The sequence below is a fragment of the Triturus cristatus genome, chromosome 2_2 (genome assembly GCF_964204655.1).
Source record: "Triturus cristatus chromosome 2_2, aTriCri1.1, whole genome shotgun sequence".
Lineage (NCBI taxonomy): Eukaryota > Metazoa > Chordata > Amphibia > Caudata > Salamandridae > Triturus > Triturus cristatus.
In genome coordinates this window covers 1,256,180,484-1,256,199,773 of record NC_140582.1, presented here as the reverse complement: position 1 = coordinate 1,256,199,773, position 19,290 = coordinate 1,256,180,484, and positions in this window count along the sequence as shown.

The window sequence follows — 19,290 nt, the reverse complement described above, 5'->3', positions numbered from 1 at the left end:
TGTCCCCCGCGGGTCCCCTGTGTCACTACCTTGGGTGATTCCTTGGGGTCCCAGCGTTTCTACGTGCTCTAGTCACTGTGTCTAGTCAAGTCGTGGTTGTTATACCACTTTCTTAGTATATGGTTCGATCTCGCCCTGGAACCCGCTGTGTTTGTGCCATTTACTGTTGTTCTAGTGATTTAATAGTGTGCTTTGTGCTCTAATCTCATACAGAGGTTAGTAGAGAGTGTTTAGTAATAAATACAACAAGAAACAGTTGGTCACATTTTGTTTGGATGTCCCCAATATGTTGCACCACGTCGGATGTGGATCAAACCTATTTGTAAACTTATGGGCACACGGAGATGTGTTGATGCTCTGAGAATTCTAAGGACAGACCCAAAACTTACAATTGCAATTGCTATGGCGAAATTTTTGCATTGGGCCTGGACAATTCGAATCAAATTACTTTCCTTGCCCAGAGCTTAACTGCAAAGTCCTCTGTTTCCTGTTGTGATGAATTGACACCTTTCACCCATTAACCATGTATTAGTTACCGGTACGTTTTAGACACGATGAAATTGTATTGTATTATATTTAGTAAATGAGATTTTTAGATATTGTGTTTTAAACCTATTCTTCATGAGTTATATTATTGAATTTAATACTTTTCTTAACTGTGTATGGAATTTGATGTATTTATGAATGACTGATGTATTTTATAGATATACTTTGATGACTCAACTGTCAAATAAAGTTTATGATGATAAATACATATATTTTATATATCTCTTGTGTGGTTCTCCTTTCATTTGGTCATTCAGGAGGTTCTGATCTGGTAAAACAAGCTGCTTTACATTCCTTCAGGACTTAGCCTTAAGGCTGCTCTCCATAGCTACCACTAGGATAGCTTTCTATAAAGGTTGTCTTTAACCTATCATCAATAAGGGGTTGTTTGGACTGGTACAAGGTGCCCACTTTAACTAGTGGACAGCATATACCAGGCCAACTTCTCACATTGGTGTGCAGCGGTTGGGATTCAAGCTTGCTATTGTTTTACTAGATAAATCTCATTGAGTGATTAACTGGAAACCACTAAAAGTATTAGGTACATATAAATCAAGACTAGAATAATTAATTTCTACTGAACTTGGAGTTGGTTAGTCAAGGGTCTAGGACACCCTTTCTCCAACTCAAGAGAGTTCAGTTCCCACTAGGTTAGGTAGGTGCCTTCACCACATAACACTAGTATGTCTTTTAGGCCAAAAGCCAGTGGCTCTCTGCCAACTAAGTATGACCATCTCTCATTTCAGGAATTAAGAAATATGTTTGTATCTAGAAAACTGAGGACACGGAGAAATGCAAGCACCCAACGTCTCATAGAGATGTTGCTGTTAGATGACCTCAGAAAGACCCCAGGTTTTAGGATTCCCGCTGCAGAGAGAGTAGAGTCCATGGAGGGTAGGAGCCTTAATGCATGATCTACTCCTATGTTACTTCACCGAGTAAGTACTTTTGGGACGACCCCTAATTCTCATCAGAATTGTGTACATTTGAGATGACCCCTAACTCCCATAAGAGGCTGTCTCACCCGAAAACCAATGCTTGGCTTACTGTTCCTGACTGGTGACCACGCCCCCTCCTTGTTCGAACCGAGTTCCTCCTGTTCGATTTCTTGAATCCTGATTGCCATCCCCGTCATCCACAACCCTACGACGCCTTGGAAGCTATCACCCGTATTCCTGAGGTACCGCTACTTCCCTTGGCATTCCGAAGGGTGACGCTAGTTATTGCTGCGTCTGCTCCGCTCTTCCCCCTGGAGCCGGCCAGCGCGGCACGCCATTTGCTTGCGGTCTGGTCACGTGTCCTGTCCGCTGCTGCTCCGCTCCTTCTCTCACCCCTGGAGCCGGCCAGCGCGGCATGCCCATTGCTACCCAGTCGCGTGTCCGTTGCTGCTCCGCTCCCTCTCTCCCCTGGAGCCGGCCAGTGTGGCACGCTGATTGCTACCTAATCGCGTGTCCGCTGCTGCTCCGCTCCTTCTCTCCTCCTGGAGCCGGCCAGCGCAGCACGCCCGTTACTGCTCAATCGTGTGTCCGCAGCTGATCCGCTCCTTCTCTCCCTCTGGAGCCGGCCAGCGAGGCACGCCATTTTCAAACTACTCGTGTGTCCGCATCTGATTCGCTCCCTGTACCTCATTGGAGCCGGCCAGCGCGGCACGACGTTTGCACCTTCCCTAGTTGTCTTACAGGTGCGTGTGCTACTTAATTGCTCCTCTCCCCCAACGGAGCTGTCTTTACCTGCACACCACAACAAAACCCCTTTGTCCTACTCCCTTGAACTCTCCCTCTAAATCCCTTGGTATTTCCAAAGTGACCTTGAATGATTGTGGTTGTGAGTGCCCTTACATCGTTCCTTCCTTGTTAGTCCTCCCAGTAGACGCCTCCTATTGTCATTCAGGCAAGTCTTTGAGACCCTCCTTGGCCTGTGATTTTTCTAAGCACTGCTGGGACATTGTAGGAGACACTGGGACACTCCAATCGGTAAGTGAACTACATGTGAGTGAAAGAGACATGCATTAATGTTCTAAACTCTGTTCTTAGTTACACAGAATAAACCGTAAAACTAGCTTGTAATTTTAATTTTTAGCACTCTGTTGAACCACATCCTGCAACAACACTACCTGGTGCTACATCAGGGGAAGAGTGATGGTCACTGTATGGTTTATTCCCCTCACTTTTGGCGAGCAACATCCTGCAAGTGAGTTACTATATCTTCCTCCGGGAGTTGTTTTCTAAAATTGTTGGGACCAATATCTTTGCTCCTGTGGAATCGCATTTGGCTTCGGCTGGGATTTAGGGTCCACCTTGATACCAGGGTCTGATGAGGCAGGCAAGTTAGGTGGGACAGGAGATGAGGACAGAGCAGGAAGTGAACACTTCTATGAGCTGGACTCAAACTCTGGCCATGAGGATCATAATGATTTCAACCTGGAAAATCCAACTCTTCCCTCAGGTGGGGGGAGAGGGCCCCAGTGGCCCTCTCTTTACTCCACCAGGGAGAGTACACAGTTTACCTAGAAGATCAAGATCACCTTCTCATCAATCTAATCATTCAGTTACTTCTGTAGGGACCTCTGCTTCTCATAAAAGGGACTCCTCTTATGAGAAGAAGTGTCAGTTACTTGATTATGAGAGAATCAAACTCAGAATCAAGAGGGAACAATTGGCCTTAGACAGGGAATCCCTAGAGCTCCAGAAAGCTTCCAGAAGGTTGGGGCTAGAGCCCCATGGTGGCAGCAACAGTGTCCCTAGAGCTAGAGAATATACTCATGCTCATAGGATCCTGAACAAGAAAGTCCCTCCCTATCAGAGTGGAGATGACATCCACAAATGGATAACTGCACTAGAGAGGGCCTGTAAAGTACAGAGCGTCCCTCAAGAGCAGTGGGCAGCTATCTTGTGGCTCTCCTTTGCTGACAAAGGTAGAGATAAGCTCCTCACTGTAAGAGAAGAGGATGCTGATAATTACAAAGTCTTGAAGAGTGCTCTGATTGATGGGTTTGGCTTAACCACTGAACAATACAGGATTATGTTCAGAGGCACCCAGAAGGCACAGACTCAGGCCTGGGTTGACTTTGTAGATTGTGTTACTAAGGCTCTGGAATGCTGGTTACTTGGCAGTAAAGTGTGTGATTTTAAGGATTGTACACTTTAATTATAAGGGAGCAGATACTTAATAATTGTCAAAATCAGTTATTGCATCAGTACCTGGTGGACTCTGTCTGACCTCTCACCTAGAATTGGGCCAGAAGGCAGACAAATGGGTCAGAACCAGGGAGAGGCAGAAAGTTCAGAACCAAGGCGATGACTCCAAGAAGCAAGATTCTAAAACCTCAGATAAGGGTGGGGAAAAGGGTAAAGACCAGAAGTCTTCTCAAGGGCCCCAACAGTCTTCATCTGGTGGGTAGTCACAATCAAACAAGAAGAAAGGCAAGAAGAAACCATGGTGTCATATTTGTAAACAGAAGACCCATTGGACAAATGATTGTTCAAAGTCCAAGGAATCTACTCCAGCCACCACTTCCCCTAAGGCAACTGTTCCCCCTAGTTCAGCTCAAAGTGGTGGTACACAGAATAAGGGTGTAGTAGGGTTAACCCTGGGATCTGAGATGGACTCTGGCCTAGTCAGAGTTCCAACTCAGGCTGTGTTGGTCTGTGATGGAGGCATGGATATGTCCCCCTGTGTGAGTCCCAGTAATCTGGGTAAATACAGACAGCATGCAAAAAGAGTTGATGGACAGAATGCAGAACAATGTCATACATTCACTCCAGTACAGAGATCTGGGCCTAAATCCATCATTTTTTTGCTCACCATGCCGTTCCAGTTTGAACCCAGCCATATGCAAAATAGTCTTGACCCTGTGCCTCATAGGAACAGTCCAGCCCGAACTGCCAAGCCAGGTCCTCCCTGGACTGGAAACAAGCATCCTAAGACCGGTTTCGGGGTTTCACCCCTCTTCAGCCAGGATAGCTTGATTCCAGTGGCATGGAGAGCACGGGACCCACGTCTGGGCATACCCTTCCCACTCAGGGTGACAAATGCAAAAAGAGTTGATGGACAGAATGCAGAACAATGTCATACATTCACCCCAGTACAGAGATCTGGGCCTAAATCCATCATTTATTTGCTCACCATGCCGTTCCAGTTTGAACCCAGCCATATGCAAATCAGTCTTGACCCTGTGCCTCATGGGAACAGTCCAGCCCGAACTGCCAAGACGGTCCTCCCTGGACTGGAAACAAGCATCCTGGACCGTTTTTGGGGTTTCACCCCTCTTCAGCCAGGATAGCTTGATTCCAGTGGCATGGAGAGCACGGGACTCACGTCTGAGCATACCCGTCCCACTCGGGGTGACAAATGCAAAAAGAACTATTGATGGACAGAATGCAGAACAATGTCATACATTCACCCCAGTACAGGGATCTGGGCCTAAATCCATCGTTTTTTTGCTCAGATCTCTGTACTGGGGTGAATGTATGACATTGTTCTGCATTCTGTCCATCAATAGTTCTTTTTGCATTTGTCACCCCGAGTGGGACGGGTATGCTCAGTCGTGAGTCCCGTGCTTTACATGCCACTGGAATCAAGCTATCCTGGCTGAAGAGGGGTGAAACCCTGAAACCGGTCCTAGGATGCTTGTTTCCGGTCCAGGGAGGACCTGGCTTGGGAGTTCGGGCTGGCCTGTTCCCATGAGGCACAGGGTCAAGAGTGATTTGCATATGGCCAGGTGTAAACTGGGGTGGCATGGTGAGCAAAAGAATGATGGATTTAACCCAGATCTCTTGACTGGGGGTGAATGTTTTGATTTGTTCTGCATTCCGTCCATCAATTGTGTATCTTTTACAAATACAGACAGCAGCCTTTGATCAATGGGTAGGAGGTCTTGGCATTCATGGACACAGGTGCAAGTGTCACAATGGTGACAAAAGATATTGTGACCCCTGAGCAAATGATACTTGGTGAGATGTACCAAGTGACCAATGTAAGCAATGTCAGGACAGACCATTCCTTGGCAGTTGTGAATTTCACATGGGGAGGGGTAACTGTCTCTAAGAAGGTTGTGGTAAGTGCAGACCTCCCTGTTGAATGCTTATTGGGCAATAATTTGAAAACTTCAGCTTGGGCTGAGGTGGAACTCAGGACACATACAGAAATGTTAGGGATCCCGTCAGATGTGTTTGCTATGACTAGGTCACAGGCAAAAATGTTTTCCACTGAACAGGCCCTGGATCCTGGAATAATGGACCAGGTGCCTTCCGAGAGAAGGAGCAGTAGGGGTAAGGCAGTGTCTTCCCCCCTGCCTCGGAATACAGATCAGTCTCTTGAGAGAGATGATCTTAGTCCTGAAGAAGGAACTGTCTCAGAGGAACTTGAACCTGATCAGGTTGAGTTCTTGGGGAAAGGGGGCCCTTCTAGGGCAGGTCTGAGCCAGGAGCAGCTGAGCTGCCCCTCTCTTGAACCGCGCAGACAGCAAGCTGCTGCTGAGTCTGCTGGGAGTGTCAATGGGTCCCATAGGATCTACTGGGATGTTGGTCTCTTATACTCAGAGAGTAGCGACCCCAAGTCTGGTCTACCAGGAGGATGGTTATACCGCTGAGGTTTAGGGACTTCCTATTGACACATGATATCCCATTAGCAGGTTATTTAGGGCAAAACAAGACGTGGGACAGGCTTGTTCCTCACTTTCATTGGCCAGACATGTAAGAGGACACAAAGGAGTTTTGTTGCTTCTGTATCACCTGTCAAACCAGTGGTAAGGCAGGTGGTACTACAAAGGGCCCCCTGATACCACTACCTGTGGTGGGGGTTCCCTTTGAGAGGGTTGGGATTGACATTTTTGGTCCTATGGATCCCCAAACTGCATCTGGGCACAGATTTATACTAGTGGTGGTGGACCATGCCACTAGGTATCCAGAAGCCATTCCACTTAGGACTTCCACAGCTCCTATTGTGGCTAGAGCCCTCCTGGGAATCTTTTCCAGGGTGGGTTTTCCTAAGGAGGTAGTATCAAACAGAGATGCAAACTTCATGTCTAGTTACTTGACTGCTATGTGAAAGTAGTGTGGAGTAAATTACAAATTTACCACCCCTTATCACCCACAATGCAATTGGTTAGTTGAAAGGTTCAACAAAACCCTCAAGGGCATGATTAAAGGTCTCCCTGAAAAGCTCAGGTGTAGATGGGACATACTTTTGCCCTGCCTTCTCTTTGCCTTCAGAGAGGTTCCTCAGAAGGGGGTTGGTTACAGCCCTTTTGAACATCTGTTTGGACATCCAGTTAGGGGTCCTTTATGTCTAGTGAAGGAGAGATGGGAGTTACCTCCCAAACCCCCTAAACAGGATATTGTGGACTATGTGCTTGGTCTCAGCTCCCAGATGGCTGAATACATGAAGAAGGCATCCAAAAACCTTGAGGCTAGCCAGGAATTGCAAAAGGACTGGCATGACCAAAAGGCTGTGTTGACTGTTTATCAGCCAGGACAGAAAGTATGGGTGCTGGAGCCTGTGGCCCCAGCAGCTCTCCAGGACAAGTGGAGTGGCCCGCATACAATCATTGAGCAAAAGGGAGAGGTTACCTTCCTGGTGGACCTTGGAACTCCCAGGAGCCACCATAGGGTGCTCCATGTGAACAGGCTCAAACCATATGTTGACAGGGCAGACATGGGCTTGCTCATGGCTAGTGATGAGGGACAGGAAGAAGAGAGTGACCCTCTCCCTGACCTCCTCTCACAGAACCCTGATGATGGGTCAGTAGATGGTGTAACCTTGGCAGGCAGCCTCACTGCCCAGCAGCAAACTGATTGTAGGAAAGTCCTTAATCAGTACAGACATATGTTTTCACTTACTCTGAATCAGAATACCTGGTGCACTCATGAAGTGGACACAGGTGACAGTCTCCCTGTTAAAAATAAGATTTTCAGGCAACCTGACCATGTCAGGGACTGCATCAGGACTGAAGTCCAGAAAATGTTGGACCTGGGAGTAATTGAGCCCTCGGATAGCCCTTGGGCTAGTCCAGTAGTCTTGGTACCAAAACCTCACACCCGGAATGGTAAGAGAGAGATGAGGTTCTGTTTTGACTACAGGGGTCTCAATGCAGTCACTAGGACTGATGCCCATCCAATAGACAGGGCAGATGAACTTATAGATACATTGGCCTCAGCCAAGTTTCTGAGTGCATTTGACCTGACAGCTGGCTACTGGCAAATCAGATTAGCTGAGGATGCAAAGCCAAAAACAGCATTCTCAACCCCTAGTGAGCACTGCCAATTTGTGGTGATGCCCTTTGGTTTGAAGAATGCACCTGCCCTTTTTCAAAGGTTGGAGAACAAAGTCCTTACAGGCCTGGAAGCCTATAGTGCAGCTTATCTAGATGATATTGCTGTCTTTAGCTCCACCTGGGAGGATCACCTGGTCCACCTGAGAAATATGTTGGAGGCCCGGCAGAAAGCAGGCCTCACTATCAAAGCCACCAAGTGCCAGATAGGGCAGAGTCAGGTTGTATACCTAGGTCACCTTGTGGGTGGAGGCCAGGTTCAACCATTGCAGAGCAAAATCCAGACCATCATGGACTGGGTTGCTCTAACTACCCAGACTCAGGTCAGAGCTTTCTTGGACCTGACTGGGTACTACATGAGGTTTGTCAAAGGATATGGATCTATAGTGACCCCTTTGAATGATCTAACTTCCAAAAGAATGCCTAAGAACGTTCAGTGGACAGCTAGCTGTCAAAAGGCATTTGATGCCCTGAAGCAGGCCATGTGCACTGCTCCCATTCTGCAAAGTCCTGACTATTCCAAACAATTAATTGTTCAAACTGATGCATCTGAGTTGGGGGTAGGGGCTGTGTTATCACAACTGAATGAAGAGGGTCAGGATCAGCAATAAGCTTTTATTAGCAGAAGGCTGACCCCCTGAGAGAAACGTTGGTCAGCTACTGAGAGGGAGGCCTTTGCTGTGGTTTGGGCCTTGAAGAAGCTGAGGCCATACTTGTTTGGCACTCACTTCATTGTTCAGACAGACCATAAGCCCCTCTTATGGCTAAAACAGATGAAGGGTGAAAACCCCAAACTGATGAGGTGGTCCATTTCCCTACAGGGGATGGACGATACAGTGGAACTTAGACCTGGGAGTAACCATGCCAATGCAGATGGAGTCTCCAGATATTTCCACTTAGAACATGAAGACTCAACTGTAAGCACGGTCCTGGGCACACGTAATGAGTGTATAACACTGGTTGAAATGTCTCATTTTGTAGGAATGTTAATGGTTTACACCAGAATGTTATTCACAAGTTTTTAATATTGCAACAAAGAAAAGGCAACCAGCCGACACGTGTTTCATCACACTTAGGTTGAAACCCGTGACTCTTCAGGGCTGAGTGGCGGTTCAAGGACAATGTGGTTTCAAGAGGCCGGTGATAATTCCAACCCGGCAGGAGGGTATGATGAAGACCAAGTCGACAGGGGTCCACGGCAGAGTTTGGGTAGAAGGGGGAGTAAAAATGGAACGAGGGCGGGTAGGCCACAAGTTGCCTGCAGTCCTCAAAGTGGTGAAAAGGTCTATGGCAACGTGTCAAGGCAGCGGTAAGGGATGCAGGGATACAAGTACCAAATCTACTCAAGAGCCAGCCTTCTTACCTTGGCCGCTCACAACCGCCTGCATTAGAACATCTAGATGGTCTACAGCAAATCCACTCAATTAAAGTCAGTGTCTCTGGAGAGGAACAGGCGGGTGCGCCGTGTCAGCGAGATGAACTAAAGATACTGGTCCGTGATTTCATGCTGTTTTCCGGAACCAGTGTCTCCTTCATGGGCAGATTGGCACTGCGGGCATGGGCCAAAGGCCTGTTGTCTCAGTGCACTCACTGTGGGCCGGTTTATTTCCCCTTTCCCAGTCCACAGAGAGCACTGACAGAGAGAGGAAAGCAGCTTCGCTGGGCGGCCGTTCAGCAAAGATCAGCTGTGGTCTCTCCTTGACCCCCGCCAAGCAATCACGCTGATGGTGGGCTGGGGAGGGGGTGATTGTGGTCAGAATCGGCCTCCTTTTGATTGAGGTATTGCTCAGGCCTTTGAGCCATTTTCACCTGGGTGGGGACGGGGGCCTGAGGCTCACGCAGCCCAGAAACAGTGGAAGAATGGGTCTCGCTGTGGGGGCCAGGTGATGTTGGGAACTCACACCATCTTAGCCTCCCCCCACTCCCATGGATGGCCCAGCAGCTGTGTTTTTTTTTTTGCTTTATCCCCTCTCCTGCCATTCCATTGCCCTGAGGCAGTGAAGGGCTGGGGAGGGCTGAGTAATTTACAAATAGCTGGGGCCTTTGTGCTTTTCAGGTGCTCCTGCGCTGGAGGGCTGGGGAATCATTTGTTAATAGAAAGTGGCCTCGCTGTTTTTCAGGCGCTCCTGCGCTGGAGGGCTGGGGAATACTTTTAAGAGAAAGGGGCCTCGCTGTTTTTCAGGCGCTCCTGCGCTGGAGGGCTGGGAAATAATTTTGTAATAGAGATGGGCCTTACTGTTTTTAAGGTGCTCCCGGGCTGGAGGGCTGGGGAATAATTTTGTAATAGAAAGGTGCCTCGCGGTTTTTAAGGTGCTCCCGGGCTGGAGGGCGGGGGAATAATTTTGGAATAGAAAGGGGCCTCGCTGTTTTTCAGGTGCTCCTGCGCTGGAGGGCTGGGGAATAATATTGTAATAGAAAGGGCCCTCGCTGTTTTGCACTTTCTAAGCTTGTAGGACATTGTCACCTTGGTCCTGTGTCCTTACCAAGAACAATATCCTCCCTCTTACATTACTTGTGTGTTTCATGAAAGGGCATGCCCGCAAATGTTGGCCATGCCCGCGAATGTGGGCCACGCCCCGCAAATGTGGGCCATGCCCTGCAAATGTGGGCCACAACCCGCAAATGTAGACCACTTTTTTCAAAAGAAGCAGCAGCTGCACTGGGGTCACCCCCGGCTCCTCACACTGTCCGGGACAGAAGCAGCAGTGGCATTGGGGGCACCCCCACCTCCTTACACAGTCCGGGACAGACGCAGCAGTGGCACTGGGGGCACCCGCTGCTCCTTACACTGTCCGGGACAGAAGCAGCAGTGGCACTGGGGGCACCCCCTGCTCCTTACACTGTCCGGGGTAGAAGCAGCAGTGGCACTGGGGTCACCCCCTGCTCCTTACACTGCCCCAGGACAGAAGCAGCAGCGGCACTGAGGTCACCCGCTGCTCCTTACACTGTCCGGGACAGAAGCAGCAGTGGCACTGGGGTCACCCCCTGCTCCTTACACTGTCCGGGACAGAAGCAGCAGTGGCACTGGGGGCAACCCCTGCTCCTTACACTGTCCCAGGACAGAAGCAGCAGCGGCACTGGGGTCAACACCTGCTTCTTACACTGCCCCAGGACAGAAGCAGCAGCGGCACTGGGGGCACCCCCTTCTCCTTACACTGTCCAGGGCAGAAGCAACAGCGGCACTGGGGTCACCCCCTGCTCCTTACACTGTCCAGGGCAGAAGCAGCAGCGGCACTGGGGTCACCCCCTTCTCCTTACACTGTCCAGGGCAGAAGCAACAGCGGCACTGGGGTCACCCCCTGCTCCTTACACTGTCCGGGACAGAAACAGCAGCGGCACTAGGGGCACCCCCTGCTCCTTACACTGCCCCAGGACAGAAGCAGCAGTGGCACTCGGGTCACCCCCTGCTCCTCACACTGTCCAGGACAGAAACAGCAGTGGCACTCGGGTCACCCCCTGCTCCTTACACTGTCCGGGACAGAAGCATCAGTGGCACTGGGGTCACCCCCTGCTCCTTACACTGCCCCAGGACAGAAGCAGCAGCGGCACTGGGGTCACCCCCTGCTCCTTACACTGCCCCAGGACAGAAGCAGCAGCGGCACTGGGGTCACCCCCTGCTCCTCACACTGCCCCAGGACAGAAGCAGCAGCAGCACTGGGGTCACCCCCGGCTCCTCACACTGTCCGGGACAGAAGCAGCAGTGGCATTGGGGGCACCCCCTGCTCCGGGACAGAAGCAGCAGCGGCACTGGGGTCACCCCCTGCTCCTTACACTTTCCGGGATAGAAGCAGCAGTGGCACTGGGGGCAACCCCTGCTCCTTACACTGCCCCATGACAGAAGCAGCAGCGGCACTGGGGGCACCCCCTGCTCCTTACACTGTCTGGGACAGAAGCAGCAGTGGCACTGGGGGCACCCCCTGCTCCTTACACTGTCCAGGACAGAAGCAGCAGTGGCACTGGGGTCACCCCGGGCTCCTTACACTGTCCGGGACAGAAGCAGCAGTAGCACTGGGGTCACCCCCTACTCCCTACACTGCCCCAGGACAGAAGCAGCAGCGGCACTGGGGTCACCCCCTGCTCCTTACACTGCCCCAGGACAGAAGCAGCAGTAGCACTGGGGTCACCCCCTGCTCCTTACACTGCCCCAGGACAGAAGCAGCAGTGGCACTGGGGTCACCCCCTGCTCCTTACACTGCCCCAGGACAGAAGCAGCAGCGGCACTGGGGACACCCCCTGCTCCTTACACTGTCCGGGACAGAAGCAGCAGCGGCAGTGGGGTCACCCCCTGCTCCTTACACTGTCCAGGGCAGAAGCAGCAGCGGCACTGGGGTCACCCCCTGCTGCTTACACTGTCCGGGACAGAAGCAGCAGTGGCACTGGGGGCACCTCCTGCTCCTTACACTGTCCGGGACAGAAGCAGCAGCACCAGCAGTGGCACTGGGGTCACCCCCTGCTCCTTACACTGTCCGGGACAGAAGCAGCAGCGGCACTGGGGTCACCCCCTGCTTCTTACACTGTCCAGGACAGAAGTAGCAGCGGCACTGGGGTCACCCCCTGCTCCTTACACTGCCCCAGGACATAAGTAGCAGCGGCACTGGGGTCACCCCCTGCTCCTTACACTGTCCGGGACAGAAGCAGCAGTGGCACCGGGGTCACCCCCTGCTCCTTACACTGTCCGGGACAGAAGCAGCAGTGGCACTGGGGTCACTGCCTGCTCCTTACACTGTCCAGGACAGAAGCAGCAGCAGCACTGGGGTCACCCCCGGCTCCTCACACTGTCCGGGACAGAAGCAGCAGTGGCATTGGGAGCACCCCCTGCTCCGGGACAGAAGCAGCAGCGGCACTGGGGTCACCCCCTGCTCCTTACACTGCCCCAGGACAGAAGCAGCAGCAGCACTGGGGTCACCCCCGGCTCTTTACACTGTCTGGGACAGAAGCAGCAGCGGCACTGGGGGCATCCCCTGCTCCTTACACTGTCCGGGACAGAAGCAGCAGTGGCACTGGGGTGTCAAGAATTCCTGTCATACAAGGGAAACACGCCCTTATGTAAACAGGAGAGCTGTTACATAACTCAAGGGAAACACGCCCTTATGTAAACAGGAGAGCTGTTACATAACTCAAGGGAAACACGCCCTTATGTAAACAGGAGAGCTGTTACATAACTCAAGGGAAACACGCCCTATAAAGGGAGGAACCGGGAGGTACAAGGCTGTCGGATATTGTGTTTACACCGACGTACCTGCTTCGTGAAGAGCAGTGTTCCGGAGTGGTGCTCCAGTAAGGCAAGAACGGAGGTAGGTCGAGTCGTTACTCCCTGGGCCGTGTCTTGCCCCATCGTCACCTGTGAAGGACCCGGAAGCTCTACCGGTCAACCATTGAGCTTCGCTTTATGACTCGGCTGAGTCCAAGCGCAGTGGCGCTTTTGCTGGTTGGAGTCGTAACTCCCAGCCCGACCAGAGACACAGGGACTGCCAGCTGTAACGCACACCAGGAGGTGTTTGCCGCGTTACAGACTCGGAAGTCCACAGGATCGATCGAGCTGCTGCTCTCGGTTCAGTCTTCTTGCTTGTGATTGGGGTATCGGTGACGCATCACCAGGAGGTGACTCCGCGTCCCGGTGCAGTCTGAGGAAGAGGTTGAGCGGCTGCTCCCTTCAGGTAGAGACCCCGGCTGGGTGTTTCCCTGACTCCTCGATCCTCCCCAACACTCTTCGTGCCCCTCACAGCCTACCGATTGGCATTGTCGGCCATTTCATTTCTGCCCTCTGTTGGCATACGCCGGGATCGGCGTATATGCAGAGGACGGTTAGGACCATCCGTGCTGTGGGCTGGTAACGTACTTAGCCTGGAGGATTCCAGTGACTATAACTTTTGTTTGTTCTTTGTATTTTATTTGCCTTCATTAAAAGAACTAACCCTTCACAAGTGGTTGCGTCCTCATTGTCGTGTCTGTTAAACGATCCTGAGACGTTCAGGGCGTTACATGGGGGCACCCCCTGCTCCTTACACTGTCCAGGACAGAAGCAGCAGTGGCACTGGGGTCACCCCCTGCTCCGGGACAGAAGCAGCAGCGGCACTGGGGTCACCACCTGCTCCTTACACTGTCCGGGACAGAAGCAGCAGTGGCACTGGGGTCACCCCCTGCTCCTTACACTGTCCAGGACAGAAGCAGCAGCACCAGCAGTGGCACTGGGGTCACCCCCTGCTCCTTACACTGCCCCAGGACAGAAGCAGCAGCGGCACTGGGGGCACCCCCTGCTCCTTACACTGCCCCAGGACAAAAGCAGCAGCGGCACTGGGGTCACCCCCGGCTCCTTACACTGTCCGGGACAGAAGCAGCAGTGGCACTGGGGGCACCCCCGGCTCCTTACACTGTCCGGGACAGAAGCAGCAGTGGCACTGGGGGCACCCCCTGCTCCTTACACTGTCCGGGACAGAAGCAGCAGTGGCACTGGGGTCACCCCCTGCTCCGGGACAGAAGCAGCAGCGGCACTGGGGTCACCACCTGCTCCTTACACTGTCCGGGACAGAAGCAGCAGCGGCACTGGGGTCACCCCCTGCTCCTTACACTGTCCGGGACAGAAGCAGCAGCACCAGTAGTGGCACTGGGGTCACCCCCTGCTCCTTACACTGTCCGGGACAGAAGCAGCAGTGGCACTGGGGTCACCCCCTGCTCCTTACACTGTCAGGGACAGAAGCAGCAGCGGGACTGGGGTCACCCCCTGCTCCTTACACTGTCCGGGACCGAAGCAGCAGTGGCACTGGGGGCACCCCCGGCTCCTTACACTGTCCGGGACAGAAGCAGCAGTGGCACTGGGGGCACCTCCTGCTCCTTACACTGTCCGGGACAGAAGCAGCAGCACCAGCAGTGGCACTGGGGTCACCCCCTGCTCCTTACACTGTCCGGGACAGAAGCAGCAGCGGCACTGGGGTCACCCCCTGCTTCTTACACTGTCCAGGACAGAAGTAGCAGCGGCACTGGGGTCACCCCCTGCTCCTTACACTGCCCCAGGACATAAGTAGCAGCGGCACTGGGGTCACCCCCTGCTCCTTACACTGTCCGGGACAGAAGCAGCAGTGGCACCGGGGTCACCCCCTGCTCCTTACACTGTCCGGGACAGAAGCAGCAGTGGCACTGGGGTCACTGCCTGCTCCTTACACTGTCCAGGACAGAAGCAGCAGCAGCACTGGGGTCACCCCCGGCTCCTCACACTGTCCGGGACAGAAGCAGCAGTGGCATTGGGAGCACCCCCTGCTCCGGGACAGAAGCAGCAGCGGCACTGGGGTCACCCCCTGCTCCTTACACTGCCCCAGGACAGAAGCAGCAGCAGCACTGGGGTCACCCCCGGCTCTTTACACTGTCTGGGACAGAAGCAGCAGCGGCACTGGGGGCATCCCCTGCTCCTTACACTGTCCGGGACAGAAGCAGCAGTGGCACTGGGGTGTCAAGAATTCCTGTCATACAAGGGAAACACGCCCTTATGTAAACAGGAGAGCTGTTACATAACTCAAGGGAAACACGCCCTTATGTAAACAGGAGAGCTGTTACATAACTCAAGGGAAACACGCCCTTATGTAAACAGGAGAGCTGTTACATAACTCAAGGGAAACACGCCCTATAAAGGGAGGAACCGGGAGGTACAAGGCTGTCGGATATTGTGTTTACACCGACGTACCTGCTTCGTGAAGAGCAGTGTTCCGGAGTGGTGCTCCAGTAAGGCAAGAACGGAGGTAGGTCGAGTCGTTACTCCCTGGGCCGTGTCTTGCCCCATCGTCACCTGTGAAGGACCCGGAAGCTCTACCGGTCAACCATTGAGCTTCGCTTTATGACTCGGCTGAGTCCAAGCGCAGTGGCGCTTTTGCTGGTTGGAGTCGTAACTCCCAGCCCGACCAGAGACACAGGGACTGCCAGCTGTAACGCACACCAGGAGGTGTTTGCCGCGTTACAGACTCGGAAGTCCACAGGATCGATCGAGCTGCTGCTCTCGGTTCAGTCTTCTTGCTTGTGATTGGGGTATCGGTGACGCATCACCAGGAGGTGACTCCGCGTCCCGGTGCAGTCTGAGGAAGAGGTTGAGCGGCTGCTCCCTTCAGGTAGAGACCCCGGCTGGGTGTTTCCCTGACTCCTCGATCCTCCCCAACACTCTTCGTGCCCCTCACAGCCTACCGATTGGCATTGTCGGCCATTTCATTTCTGCCCTCTGTTGGCATACGCCGGGATCGGCGTATATGCAGAGGACGGTTAGGACCATCCGTGCTGTGGGCTGGTAACGTACTTAGCCTGGAGGATTCCAGTGACTATAACTTTTGTTTGTTCTTTGTATTTTATTTGCCTTCATTAAAAGAACTAACCCTTCACAAGTGGTTGCGTCCTCATTGTCGTGTCTGTTAAACGATCCTGAGACGTTCAGGGCGTTACATGGGGGCACCCCCTGCTCCTTACACTGTCCAGGACAGAAGCAGCAGTGGCACTGGGGTCACCCCCTGCTCCGGGACAGAAGCAGCAGCGGCACTGGGGTCACCACCTGCTCCTTACACTGTCCGGGACAGAAGCAGCAGTGGCACTGGGGTCACCCCCTGCTCCTTACACTGTCCAGGACAGAAGCAGCAGCACCAGCAGTGGCACTGGGGTCACCCCCTGCTCCTTACACTGCCCCAGGACAGAAGCAGCAGCGGCACTGGGGGCACCCCCTGCTCCTTACACTGCCCCAGGACAAAAGCAGCAGCGGCACTGGGGTCACCCCCGGCTCCTTACACTGTCCGGGACAGAAGCAGCAGTGGCACTGGGGGCACCCCCGGCTCCTTACACTGTCCGGGACAGAAGCAGCAGTGGCACTGGGGGCACCCCCTGCTCCTTACACTGTCCGGGACAGAAGCAGCAGTGACACTGGGGTCACCCCCTGCTCCGGGACAGAAGCAGCAGCGGCACTGGGGTCACCACCTGCTCCTTACACTGTCCGGGACAGAAGCAGCAGCGGCACTGGGGTCACCCCCTGCTCCTTACACTGTCCGGGACAGAATCAGCAGCACCAGTAGTGGCACTGGGGTCACCCCCTGCTCCTTACACTGTCCGGGACAGAAGCAGCAGTGGCACTGGGGTCACCCCCTGCTCCTTACACTGTCAGGGACAGAAGCAGCAGCGGGACTGGGGTCACCCCCTGCTCCTTACACTGTCCGGGACCGAAGCAGCAGTGGCACTGGGGGCACCCCCGGCTCCTTACACTGTCCGGGACAGAAGCAGCAGCGGCACTGGGGTCACCCCCTGCTCCTTACACTGTCCGGGACAGAAGAAGCAGTGGCACTGGGGGCCCCCCCCGGCTCCTTACACTGTCCCAGGACAGAATTAGCAGCACCAGCAGTGGCACTGGTGGCACCCCCTGCTCCTTACACTGCCCCAGAACAGAAGCAGCAGTGGCACTGGGGTCACCCCCTGCTCCTTACAATGCCCCAGGACAGAGGCAGCGGTGGCACAGGGGGCACCCCCTGCTCCTTACTGTTAGAATCCAGATTCTCTAGTTGGCACCAGTGGGTACTAATGCCAAGCAGGGAACCTTTCTTCCAGTCAGGGTAAGGGGTTACCTCCTTTAATAACCCCTGCTCACCCTCTAGGTAGCTTGGCGCGAGCAGACAAGGCGTTATCGCAGGCGTAATGGTTAAGCAGTTGTGATCACATACATCAATTCAATGTTACCCCCACAAATGGACTCCACACGGGATGTATTAAAAATAGACTTCTTTATATAAGCAGACTTAATCACAAGACCCAATAACGTGTAAAACGGGCCCACAATACTATTCGTCAAAAGAGTTCTTAGTTCAGCGTATGGTTACACGGTCCGTGCACTTCGTTCCCGGTTCGGATGGGGGAACGGGTCTCACTTGCTCGGCGGCGCTCCAAGGGGGAGCGGGCACCTCGAGGTGCGATCGGGCACAGTACTTTATTCTTTGGAAGTCGGCGCGAAGGCAGCGCAGCTTTTAGTGCGGGGATGCGAGGCTGTCCAGGCGATGCGTACTACGGTACTCGGCGACCTTGGGTTTGCAGGCTCAGAAGACGGGCATCCGGGGGCACTCTTCAGCTGGTGGCGGCGTTCGCGCCGTGCCGGTGGTGGGTCCCTTGAAGATCACGCTACGGGGCACAAACACTCGTACGCTCCTCACCGGGGAGACGCACGGAATCGCCACACGCGCCGCAGCTTTCCCCAAAGCAGAGGGAAGGCGCGTACGCAGGCAAATGTGGTTCGTAGGGGGCAAAGCAAGTACGGTCACAGGCCTTCCTTCACGGTGCGAGTTGCGACTCGTAGGGGCCAATAGTCACGATGCTCAGGAAGGGTGAGACCCTCCTTTGCGGTGCGAGCTACGGCTCGTAGAGGGGCCACAATCACGTTGTTTGGGCCGGACAGTGGGTGCAAGCTTAAGGGAAAGTGCGCTTCGATTGGGAAGCACTGGCAGCAGTTCTCTTCCAGATGGCAGGGAAAACGGTCCGTTTTCCTGCTCTCCCACACGGCGGTGAAGTCCACTGGTCCTGGGACTTTGTTCAGGGGGCAAGCTCCGCACAAGCCCTTGGACATCTTAAAAAGCACAAGTTGAAGCAAAGTTTATCAGCAGTCTTTCTCCTCTCCTTCAGCAGCAGGGCAACCACTGTAGGCCAATCCCCCAGGTCAGGGACAGTACTCCTCCTACAGTTCCTTGGTTCCTTCTCCTCAGGCCGAGGTTCGTCTTGTAGCAGGATCTAATTTCTTAGGAGCAGGGCTCCCTCATTTATACCATAATTCTTTTGTTCTCTCAGGCCAGGGGGCCCCTTGCCTAGCTCATTCCAGTTCTGGAGCACTTTGTTTACGCGATGCAGGCTCTCTCATTCAAGGTGCAGGGCAGAGTCCTCAGACGCTCCACAGGGGGCGGAGCCGGCATCGTGGGGGCAGAGCACAGCCCTATTCAAAGCTCAGGGGCACTCCTCCCACCCATCTACCTGGCGATCGTCCTATTCTTTACTGGCCTACCTGGCCCCGCCCATCTGGGTGCTTCCAGTCCTGTCACTCACGCAGCCAGACAGCAGATACACATCGCGCAGAGGCGGCTGAAATGGTTTAGGCAAGCAAAGGCCAGCTTTCTAAAAGCGGCATTTGCAAACGCGGAATATTAAAATAAACCTCACGAGAAGGTGTACATTATTATTCTGAGTTCAGGCATACTAAACTCGATCTCCTACCATGTTCCCTGGGCCTGTTAGGATCATAGGATGTAACGATCTTAACAGCCCATTCTGGCCTATGAGAACAGGGTAGCCTTACATAGTGAAAAACGAATATGGCGGTAATTCACTATGAGGACAGGCCATACATCAGGGCTTGTCCTACCTTATACTTACAACGCACCCTGCCCTTGGGCCTACCATAGGGGTGACTGATATGAAGTTAAGGGAAGGTTTAGGGACTGGCAAGTGGGGGCACTTGCGCAGTCAGCGCGACAGTACCAGAC